Source organism: Cloeon dipterum, chromosome 4 (assembly GCF_949628265.1).
Source record: "Cloeon dipterum chromosome 4, ieCloDipt1.1, whole genome shotgun sequence".
NCBI classification, from domain to species: Eukaryota; Metazoa; Arthropoda; class Insecta; order Ephemeroptera; family Baetidae; genus Cloeon; species Cloeon dipterum.
In genome coordinates this window covers 10,445,012-10,461,079 of record NC_088789.1, presented here as the reverse complement: position 1 = coordinate 10,461,079, position 16,068 = coordinate 10,445,012, and the positions used below count along the sequence as shown (strand labels likewise).

The window sequence follows — 16,068 nt, the reverse complement described above, 5'->3', positions numbered from 1 at the left end:
AATATTCAAAGTTTCGGCGCCCTCGTCGAGGAAAAAGGCTCAGAGAGAAATCTCTGGCAGCCAACCACCACCGCAAACTCTGGCTGCAAGTTTAAAATTATTTAAGTTGGTAGATGGCTTTTACAAAGTGAACCGGGCAGGCGGGGTTGAATTAGCGCTTTGATCTTTTCCCACAAGCCAACTCCAGAAAACAAATAGTGTACTTGACTCGCTCGCTCACTCGCTCGCCCCATCAACTCTCTCGCGCTTCTGCGTGTACACTTCGCTTTAATATGCACGAGAGTGAGAGAGGCCAAAAGAACAAAAGCCAGCTTTTTCGATTTAATCAGTTTATTTTTGTAAATTAATCTTTAGAATTCTCGATTTCCTCTGACGCGAAAAATCAAACAAAACACGTTCGGCACTTGCAAGAGGGAAGCAGGAGCCGCCAAAACGCTTCCGTCCGGCAAAAATATTTAATTAATACTTTTCACCCCCGAGGGTGAGTGCGTGTGCTTTTGGTGAAAAGAGAAATTTTTGCTTAAAAAGGGAACAACGAAGCCACGGTGTCGTGTAAATAAAAATTTTCTGCATTGCTATGGCGTTATGCCATATAGAAGGCGTGGCTAAAAATATTTTATATATTACAAAGTGGTGGAGCAGGGAGCAGCTCTCTCTCTCTCTCTCGTCTCTGCGCTTATAAAGCCTTAATATTATGGGATGCCATATTGCTATCAAAAGAGATATTAAATTTCTGGAATTTCGGTGTGTGTGCGGTGCTTTAACGCTGTAATATGCGACGCCAATGCTGCTTGGAAAGAAGAGAGCGAATGCGGAGAGAGAGAGAGAGAGAGAGAGAGAGAGAGGCTGCTGGGGTGCCGCTGCTTTTAGAGAGAGCGAGAGAGAGACGACAGCAGACGGCTTGCTCTGCTCGGCTCCTCCGCTGCACAATGATGAGATTGCGCCAAATACGCGCGTTACACACTCCGCACTTCTTTATAATGCGCTAGAGCCGCCCTGCGTTAAAATAAGCAGCAGAGGTGAATTTGCTGTCACAGCACTCTCGAGGACATCCCTTCCGCAAACCCTTGCACTATACAGTGCGGCAGTAAAATTTGAAATAAAAGTGTTCATAAAATGCGGAAACGCACACGTCGGGGCGCTGCTGTTTGAAGGTTTGAACAATTTTAACGCGTTTTTCTTCAGACGCCCGATGCTAACTAATTTCATGAGCTCTCTAGCTTTGGATTTCAAGTTCATTAAAAAATCGTCACTGAAGGGTTGCTCTGCTGCTTTAAAATGTATTTGGCAAGACAAGATTTTACAACCCTCTTCGCAAAGTTAAAAAGTGAACTGTAAATTTTACCTTGTACGTGCTGGATCTGTCATAAAAACGCTGTCAAATTTATTTAATTTTTAACGTTGTCTGTTGCCATTGAGAAAATATCTAGTTTCCTTTGGAGGTGATAAAGATGTTTTTCAAAACTGCTTCATGCAGCGCAGGTAAAAACTTCATATTTTTTAACTTTAAATCGTTGTTGACATTTATTTGCTTTGATCACTATAAGAAATATGCTAAAAAGAATACACAGTTGGAATACACTAGAAAGTTAGGAAAAATTAAATATTGAATACTATATATAGTCTCTACCAGAAAACAGAAAAAATACAGATTTGAGCCTAAAAATATTTTCAAAAAATACGTTCTGCACTGTCTTACAAAAATATAATAAAAAATATCATACGTAACGCTGGAATACATTCTGTTTCAGTATAAAATTATAGATTTGTGTAATAATTCTTTATTGATAAACTGACCAAAAATAATAAGCATTTTGGCTTTTAATCACGCACTAACGTTGCCCATCATGATAAAAATCGGCGGCGACCACAACTTCCACCCAGCGTGGGCTCGGAGGAAAACAGTTGCAAATGAGAACGGAAACCTCAAGAGGTTGTCCCGTCAGCGAATTTCCCAGCTGCAGCGCGCGAGATAAGCTGATCTGCACGCTTGAACAGCAACTTTGCGCGTCTGGCCCGCGCGGCAGGCGCGCTCAGCATGACGAAAGAAACGAAAAACGCACAAAAAGATGACTACGAGATTGCGGGGAGGCTGCAAACTAACTTTGACCTATTTGTCGGTGGTGAGACGCGCGATAGGGGGTGTTTATGAGAAATATATTCCACGCGGATCAAACGCTGCATCGCGCGCGGTCCGGGGTCCATGGGAATTTTCCGCCGATCACCACGGGACTCTCAGCAGGTAAACTTATTTGCCGGCAGCACTTGTTGATATCATTATTTCGTTCCTCTGCACAACAAAAGCAAATAAAACAGGCGCATTCAGCTCTCCCTGTTTGTTTATCCCTGGCAATGGCAGATGAATCGCAATCTATTTATTCTTTCTCCTCCAGCCGATTTTATCTCCTTGTCCCTCGTACTTGAAATTGAGAACAGATGATTGTGATCTCGTTGCCTGTGTTTTGCTATGCATGTCTCTTGCAACGGCGAACGAAAAATGCAGCTCTTCTTGTGCTGTCATGTCGTCCGGGTTTTATAATGACTTGTGATTGCGTATCGGACCATGCGATCGCAACCTGACTGCTCGTGCTGGCATTTTCTCATCACGCGCGGCCACCTTGCACTGCAATAATATTTATGACAATTACATCAAAAGCAAATCATTGGATGTGAGAATCACCAGTTTCAAACAAGCGTATTAGTTTTTATTGTTTGCGTTTATCCCCGGAGCACGAGACTGATATTGAAACCAGTCATTTTTCGAACATTCTATATAGCAATCAAAAAGAATAATACAAACTACATATTTAAAAAAGCTGACTGTCAAAGGTACTGAAACCATGCCAAAATTTATTTCAAATTTCAATTTATAGAATTTTAACGGCAAGAAACACGCCGAAATTAAAACTCAGACCCGCACTGTTTTCAGACAAAAATGATGATTTTCCATTTCAAACAAATTGTATAGCATTCTTTTACCCTAATATATATACAAGCCTATATAAAGAACCCGTGAGAAAATATTATCCGGTGGTGTTTATTAACAAATTGACATCCTACTTCAAAGGAAACGTGTATTTTAGTAATTTCTCGTATTTCCGTAATGGAATATACTTGTCATTTAGGAAACACTCTTTCTACAGGGCTTTATTTGAGCATAGAGGTCGGTTTTCATTCATCTTTTTGTCCCATAAGAAATGGAATGTCCGGTTAATCAATAGAAATTCCTTATTTATTTCAACATATTGTGTGTTTCGTAGCACTTTTTTATTTTTAGAAATTCCTTCAGCCATAAATACCATATATGGCAAAATCAATTTTTTAATATAAAATAATAGCTTCTTGAATTCTCAGCAATAATCAAATTTGAACTTTTTATAGTGCTAAGTTATTATGCGTTTAGATGTTCTGGTGAAGAGAAGTGCATTTAGATTTAACCATAATGTCATTTCATCATGAAAAGCTCTCAGAGCACTGAAATGCCATTATTTGTTGTTATTGTGCGAAACATTTTTACTCAAGATCAAGCTGCGCAACCACAAGCGTTTTATTTTTCTCCAAGGTGGTCGGAAAGCAGCCTGGAAACCGCAGGGCAGGTTGCTTGTGATGAGATAATAATATGCACATATTTATATGAACAATTCGCGCCCGCTGCACCTTTCACGAAATGAAAGAGGCGTATTATACACAACACTCGCACCGCTAATTAGACATCCAGTGCATTATTTTCTAGATGCGGAACCCGATAATGTCTTTCCACAGCATATTCATGCCCGTGTGCGTTTTTAGTCAAGGTGAATGTGTTAATTTATTTATAATTGCGCCGGGAAGAAAATCTGAGTTGTGCTGTTGTTCTTGTATAGTTTCAAGGGCTTAGCTTACGTTTGCCCTAGCGTATGAGAAGAAGTGAACGCTTGCCGCCGGCTAAAACAAAGTTCGCCGACGCAAGTTTGAAATGCCAAAGCAAATTAAAGGCTTACTCGCCAGATTACGCGCTGATCCTTCAGGGTGATGATTTTGTTCGCTCTCCAGGCTCTATGCTGCTTAATTAATTTGAAACACTGCACGTTTGACTTTTAACAGTCCTTGATAGCATAAACATATATATGCAGCGGGTTGCAGCTCCATACCAAAATAGTTACAAAAGAACTTGTAAAAGAGACTCGACTTAATGAGAACAAAATAAAGATATATATTTCAAAGTATAAGAATTAATTCAAGACATGAACATATGTTATGCTCTGATTTTTTAAAATAAATTCTTACAGATATTTCACCACCATTTGCGTCTTTTCACATGCAAAATAATTATTTCCAGAATATGCATCCTCAAACAAAAAGCCCAATAAAGATTATTCTCTGTGAATTTGTTTGTTAACTATATTAATTTAGCGTGTTGTTGTAAGGTGAGTCATTCTTGTTTGTCATTGTCAGTTTCCGGAAGTTTGTATATACATGAAAAGCTTTTGAAAACTGTTGTTCAGCCACCAATTTAACCCTGCCGCACTGCCAGGTGTGGGGGCTCACCTATGATACATATGAAAAGAATGCTATTTCTTCTCTCCATTTTAATTGTTTGTCAATCACAGTGCTAGCTGAAAGGGATGTCTGTTAGGCTGCGGTTTCTCTTTGATGGTTTTGCGTCCATACATTTTTAGTTAAAAGTTGTGACGGAAACGATCAAAAGCTCTGGGGGGTTTTAACAAGCTGTTAGGGGACCGCACACACACTTGTAAACTTGGTAAATATTAGTTTTATTTGGTAACTTTTACGATTGGAGTTTAGTAATCTCAACAAAAAGTTAAAATATTTGATGTCAAATTTTTCTGTTTCTAAGTAGTGACAAAAAGCAGGAAACGATGAATCATTTCACATATATAAATAGGACTAACTTCAGAAAATACTATCCGATTCGATTTCGGAATCGAGTCTCAAGGCGTTCCAACTGCAGTTCAAGTGGCGCTCCTGGTTGTACACGAGGAGCACATCTAAACGTATAAAAACCAGAAAGTAAGGTAATAACAAGAAGCAATAACACGGATTATCTCCTCAAATCGTTTCGGCAAAAGCCGCTGCTTGGCTGGGAAAGTGGGGCGCGCCGCTGTAAAATTAAAAGGACCCAAAGCTGCTGCTGGGCAGATAGAGTAGCGAAAGCGAGAGAGAGAAAATGCCATTTAATTTGGTATGCGTCCCGCGGCCGTTTAATACCAAGTGTATTGTTTTGCCCGCCGTTGTTGCTGAATAATATTATTAAGGGATCAAGATAATATTATTGTCGTGATCCGTTATGTAATAGTGCCGCCGCCGTTGCTGCTGCTGCGTTATTTTCTGCTCGCGCGCAACGGCTGTGCCTGCCATGCCATAAACGTAACCAGATTATAGAGCTTGGCTCGAGTTTTAGCCGAGAGGAGACGATCCTCATTTGCTTATCCTCCATTGCACACTGGATCCTTGGCATCCCCCGCGCGCTCACTCCCCTGATGCCGACTCTCGAAAACCACCCCCGCACCAGGTCTGCACGCGTCTCGGGGGCGGGGGTGGCGGTGGTCCACTTTGCCCTTCTGTCGCTCTCGGCCTTGGTCCGCTTCTAGAGTGCAAAAGTGCTGAGCAACTGGGTGACATTTTCTGCCTCACTGCGCATTTTTCAAAATGGATTCACTCATGCGGAGAGATTCGAACGCACAATTTTTTTTTTTTGTTGAATTCAGAGACCATTTTAAATATTTCTCTTTTAATTAAGTTTGATTAATTGATGACAAAATTAAATTATTTTGTAATTAATTTTATTATTATTGAGATATTTTTTAAATTTTTATCAAACACTTTTGAAGATTTTTCTAGTCCTAGTAAAAATATATAATGTTTTGGTTTTTAATTGTGGCATCTAAAAGTGGCATAATTTGCGGCTATACTTTGAAGTCTATTGAAAATTTCTTCTATATGGTAAATATTTCATTACAATAGTACTTCTGATATGGCCTAAGTGGTCGGAACGGTGGCTGTCCAATACAGGATGATTTTAAGTTTTTAAAATTCCACCCTTAAAATTCCACAAAGACTAAAATTTTTAAAATCCGTTTGACATTGTCCATTTCAAAAGCTTTTAAAAGGCACGTGAACTTAATTGCAGTTTTGGATTTTAAAAGTTTTCAAAGATGTGCTTGCATTGGCAAGTTTTGAGAGTCTATTCGCGAGAGTGTGCGCGCCACCCACAGCGCGTGTATGGGGTGCCGAGAGGAAGCATGTTCAGTGTGTGCCCGACACTTTAAGGAATATAAGGGTGCGAAGACAATGCTGCTCGAGATCAATACCCCATACATAAAATAAAGGGATGGGGCGCATGCATCCCTTATTCTCGGCTAAATATAAGCGCCCCCGGGAGAGCATTACCATCATTACCACTGATCCTCGACCGTATATCTCACAACACGCGGACCTTTTCCAACTCTGTAATTCCGGCAGCGAAGGCAGAGCCAAAGCTCGGTTTCACAGTCAGACTGGCACTGACACCGTGTTTTCGCTCTGAATGCCCATCGCTTTCAATTGCCTCTCGTAAAGTTGTGGAGCAGGACCAATCGAAAGTTTCCCGGAGAGAGAGCGAGAGAGAGCAAAAATCGTGGAGCAACCGAAACATTTGTAAAAATATTGTTTACCTCTGCCACTCATAAAATCCGCAAGCCGGAAACATGTAATTTTTCTGTAGATAGATCGCCAAGCAAGCAATCTGCTGTACAAAAATTCAACTGTTCAGATTTACGTTGGAGAGCACCTTTTAATGCGCAGTTTTGCTTCGTAAATAGAGATGATCCATTATTTTTAAGCTATTGGCAGCAAAAAAACTCATGAAAGAAAAATTTTATGAAGTTAAATGAAGGCTGCAACCTATATACCTATAAATAAATTTTTTTTAATGGAACAGTATACCAAGATATATTTTCCCAATTCAAGACAGAGTTCACTAACAGCTGGAGTTTCACCACCAGCAAGCAAATTTAGTAACATTATTTGGTTATATTATTTCTTTCAATTATTTATCCTGTCAATAAAAATTTGAAAATTTGGTTAACTCTTTATATCTAGGTAAATACTAAAATCTGATCATACGATAAGTATTCAATGTGAATAAAATAATTTCCATCACACTTCTAATTGACGTGAACGGATTTTGCCATAGCTGGATTATAAAAGAGCAAGCTGTCAGTTATGCAATTTGAATATTATCAAACGCAGACACAAAGTAAATAGCGTTTGTGCCCGGATGTACACATAGACAGAGTAGCGCATTTCATAGCCGGCGTTGCAGCACACACACATACAAATAAACGGACAGCGTATGTATACGCGAGGGGCTGTTTGATGTGGAGCTTGATACTGAATAAATTCGCTTTGTGTGCTGCTAGCTGGCTGCGAGCGAGACGCGCACACACAAAATACCGGAGGCCAGTTGAACATTGTAACCATTTGATTGTTTGTTTTTCCACCGAGCCGTGCAAGTGACAGATTAGTTAAAAAAAATCGCGCCGCCCGGCCAAATGAATTTAATAAAAGGAATTTTCCCCATTACGCGGACTGCTGCGTCGTTTCGATTTTCGAGCTGGCACTTTTTTCTGCTTTTCGGCGCCATAAATATTTCTTTTTATCTCTCAAATGAAACCCGCCCGGTACGCGCTTTTTCATCACATTGTTTTTCAGGGGCGGGCAAGCGGGTGCGCAGAATTTAATAAATATATATTTATATCGTTTTTATGCGCGCCGACACAAAGCTTTTGTGCCCTCGTTGCTTTTTTGTTATTAAAAATTTTCATCTTTCGCGCACAGCGATCGAGATAATTGGCCCGTCACTCAAATTGCGCTTTCAAAGCAATTTCTACAAATTCAGCTGCTGACTTTGTATCCGAGGCAAAATATTGATCATTCGATACGTGTGCTTTGACTTTTTTCTTTCCCTCTTTGACATCGTGGCGGCACAAAACAGCTCTCTCGTCGTCTATACCGATCAAAATAAAATCCAAAGCAAAATACCTTTTCTTGTGGGGTATATAATAACACATCAAAGAGGAGGAAAAGTCTCGAGTTTCACTCGAGAGCAGGCAAATCAATTGGAGAGGTAGATTTGCGTGTGCATTGTGCCTCTATTATTGCGGCCTCCCTAAGTGGAAAAGACGTGTGCCCCAACCGCAGAATAAATCTCCGGTTACCGCCGTTTTCACAACTTGAGAGGCATGAAATTAATTGTCAACCTTTTAATGCAAACTCGCATTCCGCTCTTAGCTTCAAGTCAGCATAGTACACACCATACGCACGTTAGTAAAATTCATAAAATTGCAGCTCCACCTTTTTCTCTGCCAATTTTTTTGCAATAACAAATGAATGTAAAATGAACGTAACCTGTCTGAAATTTATTGGTCGAAACCAAGGAATGTTTACAAATTAAAACTTAGGGGAGTTGAAAAAATAATTTATATTGTTTTGTGAAAAAATAAAATCTGTAAAATCGGTGCGCTGCTGCATTATTTGAATCGGAAAATGAGGACGGCCAGCACATTTCATAATGTTATCCTATAGGATATTTACAAGATTGACAGTATGCTAAAAATGCTACTGTACCCTTCCACATGAATTACATTGTACGGTTACCAGATCGTCGGATCTTTTCTATCTTTAACTTCATCATTGCTCAGGGTGACAAAAAAGAGGATGCATCAACAGTTCTTTACTATCCTTAGGACCAAAAACCATAGGGCAACAAAAGTGGCGTGACCTAAACATTTGAGACGTCAAATTTACACGATGTGCTGGTTGCTTCCTTAACTTCTTGTCCTATATTACGCAGTTGTTGATTTCTAAGTATCGAACGGTGATCTGTAGATTTTCTGCTTTTTTGCAGAATCAAATTTATTCTTTTTCGACGTCTAAGTCCTTTAAAACTTAAATAATAATATACTATATATTATTATGGAACTATATTGCATCTAGCTGAAGGTTTACTAATTTGCTCAATAAATATTGCTGTTGAAACTGGTAACTCATCTGTCTTCTCAAACTAACCAAAAAATAAAATAACATTTTTATCAGCGGTTTTCTATAAGCTTTATAATGAAAAAAACATTGTTCTTCAGTAAAAATTAAAAAGAGCTATGAGCCATATTCATTCCAATCTTTTAAATTGGAAAGCTTGTGAATGAAAATGCTGCTCGGTTCTGAGCGCCACCGGCCACTATGCGATATTAAAATTGCGAAAGCGGCACGCATTCGCCGATTGTTTTGCATTCCAAACAAAAATTAGTGCGCGCGGTTTCCAGTTGGACGGGTACGAAGCACTCGTCACGTTGCTCATTTTCCTCATTCACCTTATCAAGTCGCGTCATTCGCGAGCAACCCCTTCGCTGCAAATTCGCAATATGCGAATAAGGGCACACGCACTCCCTCATTAACTCGAGTGTGCACGCCGTGGCAGAAAAGAAAAATAATCTTCATTCGCGGTGGCTGCGATATGGCAACGATCAATTCGAGCGCATTTCTGCTCGTCGCTCGCGAACAAGAGCATCAGCATTCAAGCAAATTCGAATTCACGCCCGCGCCCCGAGAGCTGAATGTGTATACAGTATGTATATGTACACATGCACACGTGCTTAAATAAACGCGGCGTAGTGCCGAGGCGCTAAACCGCAATTTTCTCAATTATCCTGCCAGGCACATCTCGCATCAGCTGCCTGTAAATAAATATCACTTACACTTCTCGACTCTCCGCTCCCCTTTTCCTTGCAAATTTGTGTGTGAGTATGCGACAACGAATTCGCTCTTCTGTAAAGGGTTGAAGAATATAGCCAACAATTTTGTGCCGAAAACAAAGCTTGCTCACTGTTTGCTAATTCTAATAGTCTGAGTGTTGCATCCTTTTTTATGTTATAAATAGACTTAACCTAGTCAAAAATATAAGACATAAACAAAATTTACCGAAATTTTAGATGCTAGAAAAATATGTTTTTAAGGAAATGAACCAACACGCTAATTCAGACGAAGTATTTTATTCCTAAATGATATATTTTTCATATTTCAAGTTTTGGTTTGAAATATGAATTAAAATTAAGCTTCTAGACAGTGTAGCAAATAAATCACTCCTTTGCACATCCAGGTAATTTAAGGTTATTAGTTATCACAATAAATCAAAATATGCCTATTGTCACAATAAACCAGAAGTTAACAGATTTACAAATAAACGATTTTACAACAAATTCTGATATGAGTAACTATTATAAACAAAAATTTTCTACACGCAAGGACAATGATACAATTTTATTTTTAACCCGCCTAACTCGATAGCAGCTTGAGAACAAATTAGAATGATTAGTTGCAGTTGAGAAAATTATTAAAATATGTTCAATCAACAGTTTATTTGTAATAGGATTTTTGCACAAATTGAAATGAATTATTAAAATCGGTACACAATTATTAATAACAATATTTATTATTTGAACTTTTGGCATGTACAAAATTAGAAAATTGAATAGTTTTTTATTTCTGGTCAGAAACGTTCTTTTTTGCCATGAATTTTCATTCAAAATTGAATTCTTGTCATCAATTACATGGCATTTCAACTTGAATATGTACATGGAATATATAGGGAAAATTTAGAATACCAACCAACATGTGCCATAAAATAGTGAAACGCGTGCTGAATTATATTCCACCACCCCGAAATTGAGCATTTATTTGCGAGGCGGGCGTCGATTTCGAGTCAGGAGAGAGCAAAATAATTATTGCTCGGCGGCAACACCGACGCCATAAACATTAATTAACGTCTCAACTTAGGTGTGATTTACACCTCGCTGATCCCTGTGTGTCGGTGCAATTTCTCTGCTTCTCTCTTCTCTTATAGCCCACACACATACATACATGAACGCCATTTGCATGTACACATGTTGTAGGCGAACAAAACCGCACGCCAGCACGTGAAAATTTTGATGAGAGAGAACGAGGCGGGCGCTACTGCTGCACACGAGAGCAAGCCAGAGCGCCAACCAACCAACCAACGAACCAACCCATTTGATAAATTAAAAAGCCTCTCGCCTTTCAGTTATCCAGTTATTTATTTAGTGCCTCCGCTGTTCGAAATCACTCGGCTGTTTGCTCTTTGTGCGCGCATGCAAATGTACACATACACATGTTTTGCCTGCCCTCTCTCGCTCTTGCTGCCGTGTACAATTTCTGTCCGCCAGAAAGAAAGTGGCGCACACATGCATACGCCTGAGAATAATGCGGAAAAACACGAGCTGCTGCTTTTGCCCTCGGCTGGGAAATTTGTTGTGCACGAGGCGAAATTATGTGGCCACTCGCTCGGAAAACCGCATTGCAAAATTATTTTTAATTTTCCCCCGCGCTGCTGCTGCTCGGCATACATGTGCATGCACACTCTTAAGGTATGCCGGAGCCCTAATTAAAATCGCTGACTGCCGCCGCCGCCGCCAGCAGCATACGTTTTATGCAAATAATTATAATATGTCTGTGTACACAGCAGGTGCCACCGATTCATGCTGCTGACTGCACACCTTTGCTTGTTGTGCGGCCATTAAAGTCACCCATTTTTGTGCCAGGTCACCTGGAAAAAGAAACGCGCGCCGCTCGGGAAATGAAAATCACGCGTCTCGAGTTTTCTGATGGGAATACTGCATTTTATGTTTCACGCAAACAGTAAACAGCGGAAAAATTCTCTCGCCGTTGCATTTTCATAGAGGATTAAAGGAATATCATTTAAACCTCTTTAAATAGTCAAAAATAAAAAATCACGTCAAGCATAAAATTTGACCAGAGTAGAGCTCCTAAGCTGTATTTCAAGACTTTCAAGTCTTTAGTTTATGGATGTGTGGATAAGTTGCTCCTCTAGGCCAAAATAATAAAAAAAAACTTTGAACCCACACTGAAAAATTAAAACTCTCGTACCGTCGCGATGTATTCAACGCTGCTGTGAAGCTTATGAGGAAAATGATGACAAAATTATAATTTTAGCAAAATCGATAATAAACAAATTAGACACAATTAAACCATACAGCTAAAAAGAATGAAAATTTGATAGTTGCTCAATCGTGGAGATAATTTGCTGCTAGATTTAAATTCAATCGATTCGTTCAACAAAAATTTAAAAATGTTCATTCGTCAAGATTGCAGAAGATAAAGATTCTACTGCACTAGAGACTGCATTTTCTGTAGAAATGCGAGTAATTCTTTCAAACGAATATTTGTTGAGATTTAATTTTGGAATTAAGTTTTGATATTGCGTAGCGACATTAAAAATTAATAATAAAATATTATAATTATTAAAATATTGTACGTCCAAATGCACTCTTTATTTTCTAGAAGAATATTTGTTATAAAATCTCGTAAAGAGGGTAGATATAGCTCTTTTATATCACAACTTAATACAGACCAAACCTCTACAATTAGTTAAAAGAATCCGTAAAATCCAATCGTTTTTTCGTTTTTTTTTTCACAATAAAAAACTAGATTCTATGTTTGTAAAGAATAATTGTGTCCGTTAAATTGTTTCAAATCTTGCTTCTTGCTTCAACATTATCACGAGTTTTTATGATTAGGCAATTTGCGCAACACGCAAGTCAAGGACGTTGCCTAACTTCACCTCCAATCTGATTTTCACGCTTACTTAGAAAAGCAAAGAATCCTGTCGAATTTTACTTCTTTCGCTATTATTCACGATGTAGGATATAGGAGGGCGATAATAGAGATTATAGAATCCGACAACAGGCCAAGACCCCCCATGCTACAGAGTGTTGGCCTATTGATAGCGAACCAGATAGATAAATATGTCCCTTTGTATTAACTACATAACTCAAAATCTACTTGTTCGCAACATCAACACAAACAAGCAAATATTTACAGCCCTCCTGCAGCCATAAAGGCAGACCTGATTTATCACCCCCGCCTTTAAGAAAAGAAGAAGAAGAGTATACCTCTTCTTTCCATACTTATTGCCTTCATCCCTTATTAATATCATACGCGCAGTGGAAAAAAGGGAAAACGAGCGTTTCTTCGGCTCGTTCATTAGCCACTTCATAATAATCCACCCCAGCTCTTGTGCACAACGGCAAATTCCGCACCCCATGCACAAGCTCATTCCACCCCCGAGACGATATTCTCGTTCCAACTGCCTCGCTCGCTCGGGTACAGCGAGCGTAATACGGCCGCGGCGGCGATCTCGCCCGCCTGATGGTGTTGTTCTCTCTTCTGCCCCGTGCTCAAATAGATTCGCTAGAGTGTAAATAATTTTCTTTTTATGCCCATGTACTCTGCTTTTGTACATATTCGCGCCGAAACTGCTGTACATTTCCCCTGCTGCCTTTTTATACCGTATTTATTCTGATTCATTGTTACCCTCGTTTTCTTTTCTTGCTAGCTCTGCTCTCGCCGCTGCATATAATATCTCACACGGCTGCGAAATTATGTTAATGCAGCCGCCGCCGCCGCTGAGAAATTATTTTACTCCCCAAAAGCCAGCCAACTCGTTATTTTATTATTATGTATGTATGTACGTGGCGCGCGCCGCGTTCGAGTTGGCAATTACTAGTGTCTGCTGTGTCGCGGCTTCTTTTGCATTTTTGGATTCGGCTTCGGCCTGCTGGATATATTTATCGCTCGGATCTAATGCAGCCAGCTCTCGCGGATGCAAATTTCATTACGGCGCCGGGTATATTTCAAATTTATTCAGATTGCTTGCCATTTGTGTGCGCAGTAATATGCTAATATTCGCGTAACTCGTGGACGATTTTGCTCGGCGAAATGGGTAATGTAACTCGATAGTGGAAAATTAACTCGTGGTTTGTCGAAACAGCAGTTTATAACAGAGAAACATCCAGAGTCGTGTCTGACTGTGCATAAAAGGTACACTGCCTCAAAGTCACACGTATATTTCTACAGCAAGTAAAATCTAGCACTTCTAAGAACAATTTAATTTAAGCAAAATCAAATCAAGGCCTGAAAACTACTTTGCTGCTTAGTTTAAGCCAATTCTGAGTACAATTACGCTCTCGCAGTTGATAAAAAACGGAACTTTATTAATAATGCAAAATAGCGTCGCTTGAAGAACAATGAACGCAAGCTAGCGTAATAATGCTCGCACACTCAACATTCTATAATGCACAGGTAAATGATCCTCAAAAGCGCGTGCGGCATGCATGAAATACTCGACACACGTTACGCGATAAAAGTCCAATATTCATAATAAACGCTGCTTTGGCACACGGGGCTTTTTAATATTGCATGTGTGCTGCATGCACGGGCGACTTTTAAAAATTGCACTTGACGTTCATGTTCTCTCCCTGCACTTTGCTTTTATCACAGCTCAACCAAGCGTGAGATATTATTTACATAGTAATAAAGCACGCCAGCGATTTTTCTCTTGAGCTGCTGAAAGTTCGAAAAGGTGGTCTTTATTGTGTTTTAAAACGACTTAGAGTGCAACAGCCACTCGACTGGCTGCAATACCGTTTTTCTCCGGGAAATGAAATAATATCCTTATAAAGGAGCAAGCTGTTGGTTCGGTTTCATGAAAGTTTCATCAACTGCTTATTTCGAGATATTTTATTTATTGTTTCCATTAAAATACGTTTTGTGCAAGCAATTTCCAACCCTTTTTCTTTTAAACTGCTCGTTTTAGCATCACAATGAAATATCAAAAAGAAATTTAAAGGTTTAAAGGGGAAAACGAATTTCTATTGGACGTCTATTTTATGTGTGGTCCTGATTTCAGAGTCAACAAGTTATGGCCTCTCCGCTATTTTTTGCTTTTTATAAGCTTGTGAACTCGGGGATGAAATAAATGGTAGCTGCGTTCAGTGAATAAAATGTTCACTTTGAAATGCAGAAGAACAGGTTCTTAAATTTTAAGAGCACAGACGCCATCGGGCTGACTGTCTGCACGTCGACAGCAATTGAGCTGTTACTTTTCAAAAGAGTGCACACGCATGCTAATAAAATAATAATTATGCTCGCATTTAACGGTCGTATTATGGGACGGAGACGTCGGAAAAAACGAAAGGCAAATAATAAGAAGCGCAAACAAAGAATTGCTTTTTCTCTGCCACCCCAAAAATCCGTAGCTATAGTGGCAATCAAACTTGTACCCTACATCTTCTCTCTAATTTAATTTTAAGTACAAAGTTGCGGCGTTAGATTTCTAATAGTTGAGAATTTAATAAATAATATATTTTGCGGTGGGAGAGGCGGCTCCTCTACCGCTTTTCTCTACGGCGGCGTAGCTGGCGGAGTGCTCTGCGAATATAATATTTGTGTAGCAGATGAGGGGTAGAGAAAAGGTTTCTTATCAGCGAGTTTCTGGCTGAACGGTCACGCCCGTAACATCTCCTCCTGGCTGCAATATTCGCCAACCAACTAGCTCGCTTGCCTCCCCATAATATTATTTAGTAATAAAGGGAGCGCCGCCAGAGCCACCGAGAGAGAGAGAGAGAGAGAGAGAGAGAGAGAGAGCCCGAGGAGAGAGCGAGAGGTATTTCCCAACCGGCTCTGCCGCCGCCGCCACTATTTGCGTTATCTCGTGCAAACCACCCCAAAATATCTCGCCCCCTTTGGTGCCGTGCAAAATAAATTTCCTCAGCGAGAAGAAGAATTTATAAACAGCTCCACGAAGAGAAGGAGCAAGCGGAACCTGCTTGGCGGGCACAGCGTGTATAATGGAAAACTGAAAAGTGATAAGGGAAGCAGTGTGTTGGCTGACGAAATATCTATTAGCGCCAAATACGTCGCACGCGCCAATGGGGGGCTCAAGTTTGCCCATTAATAATCGAAACGCGTGCGATGCCGTTGCATTTTGAATTTCCTTGCGCGGAGTTTTGTTTTCCTCCAAAGATAAGCAGCCTTTTTGGAGCATTCGAGAGAATTCGAGCACAATAATTAATCTAATTATATATGCCCCAAAATATCTTAACATGGTTCGTAAATAAATTCTATTTTTCATAATTATTATAAATGGCTTTCATGATATATCAATTATCATGAAAAAATCAAGTGGTCTTATGCAAAAATGGAATCGCTGAAAGA

At 39.7% G+C, this 16,068-nt stretch overlaps 1 protein-coding gene across 4 annotated transcripts in view; it reads left to right on the top strand.

The window, feature by feature from the left end:
* The window catches only part of LOC135943356 (paired box protein Pax-6-like), a 58,582-nt gene that overhangs the window by 38,817 nt on the left and 3,697 nt on the right, over positions 1-16,068 (top strand). The gene's annotated exons all lie outside the window — the stretch shown is intronic.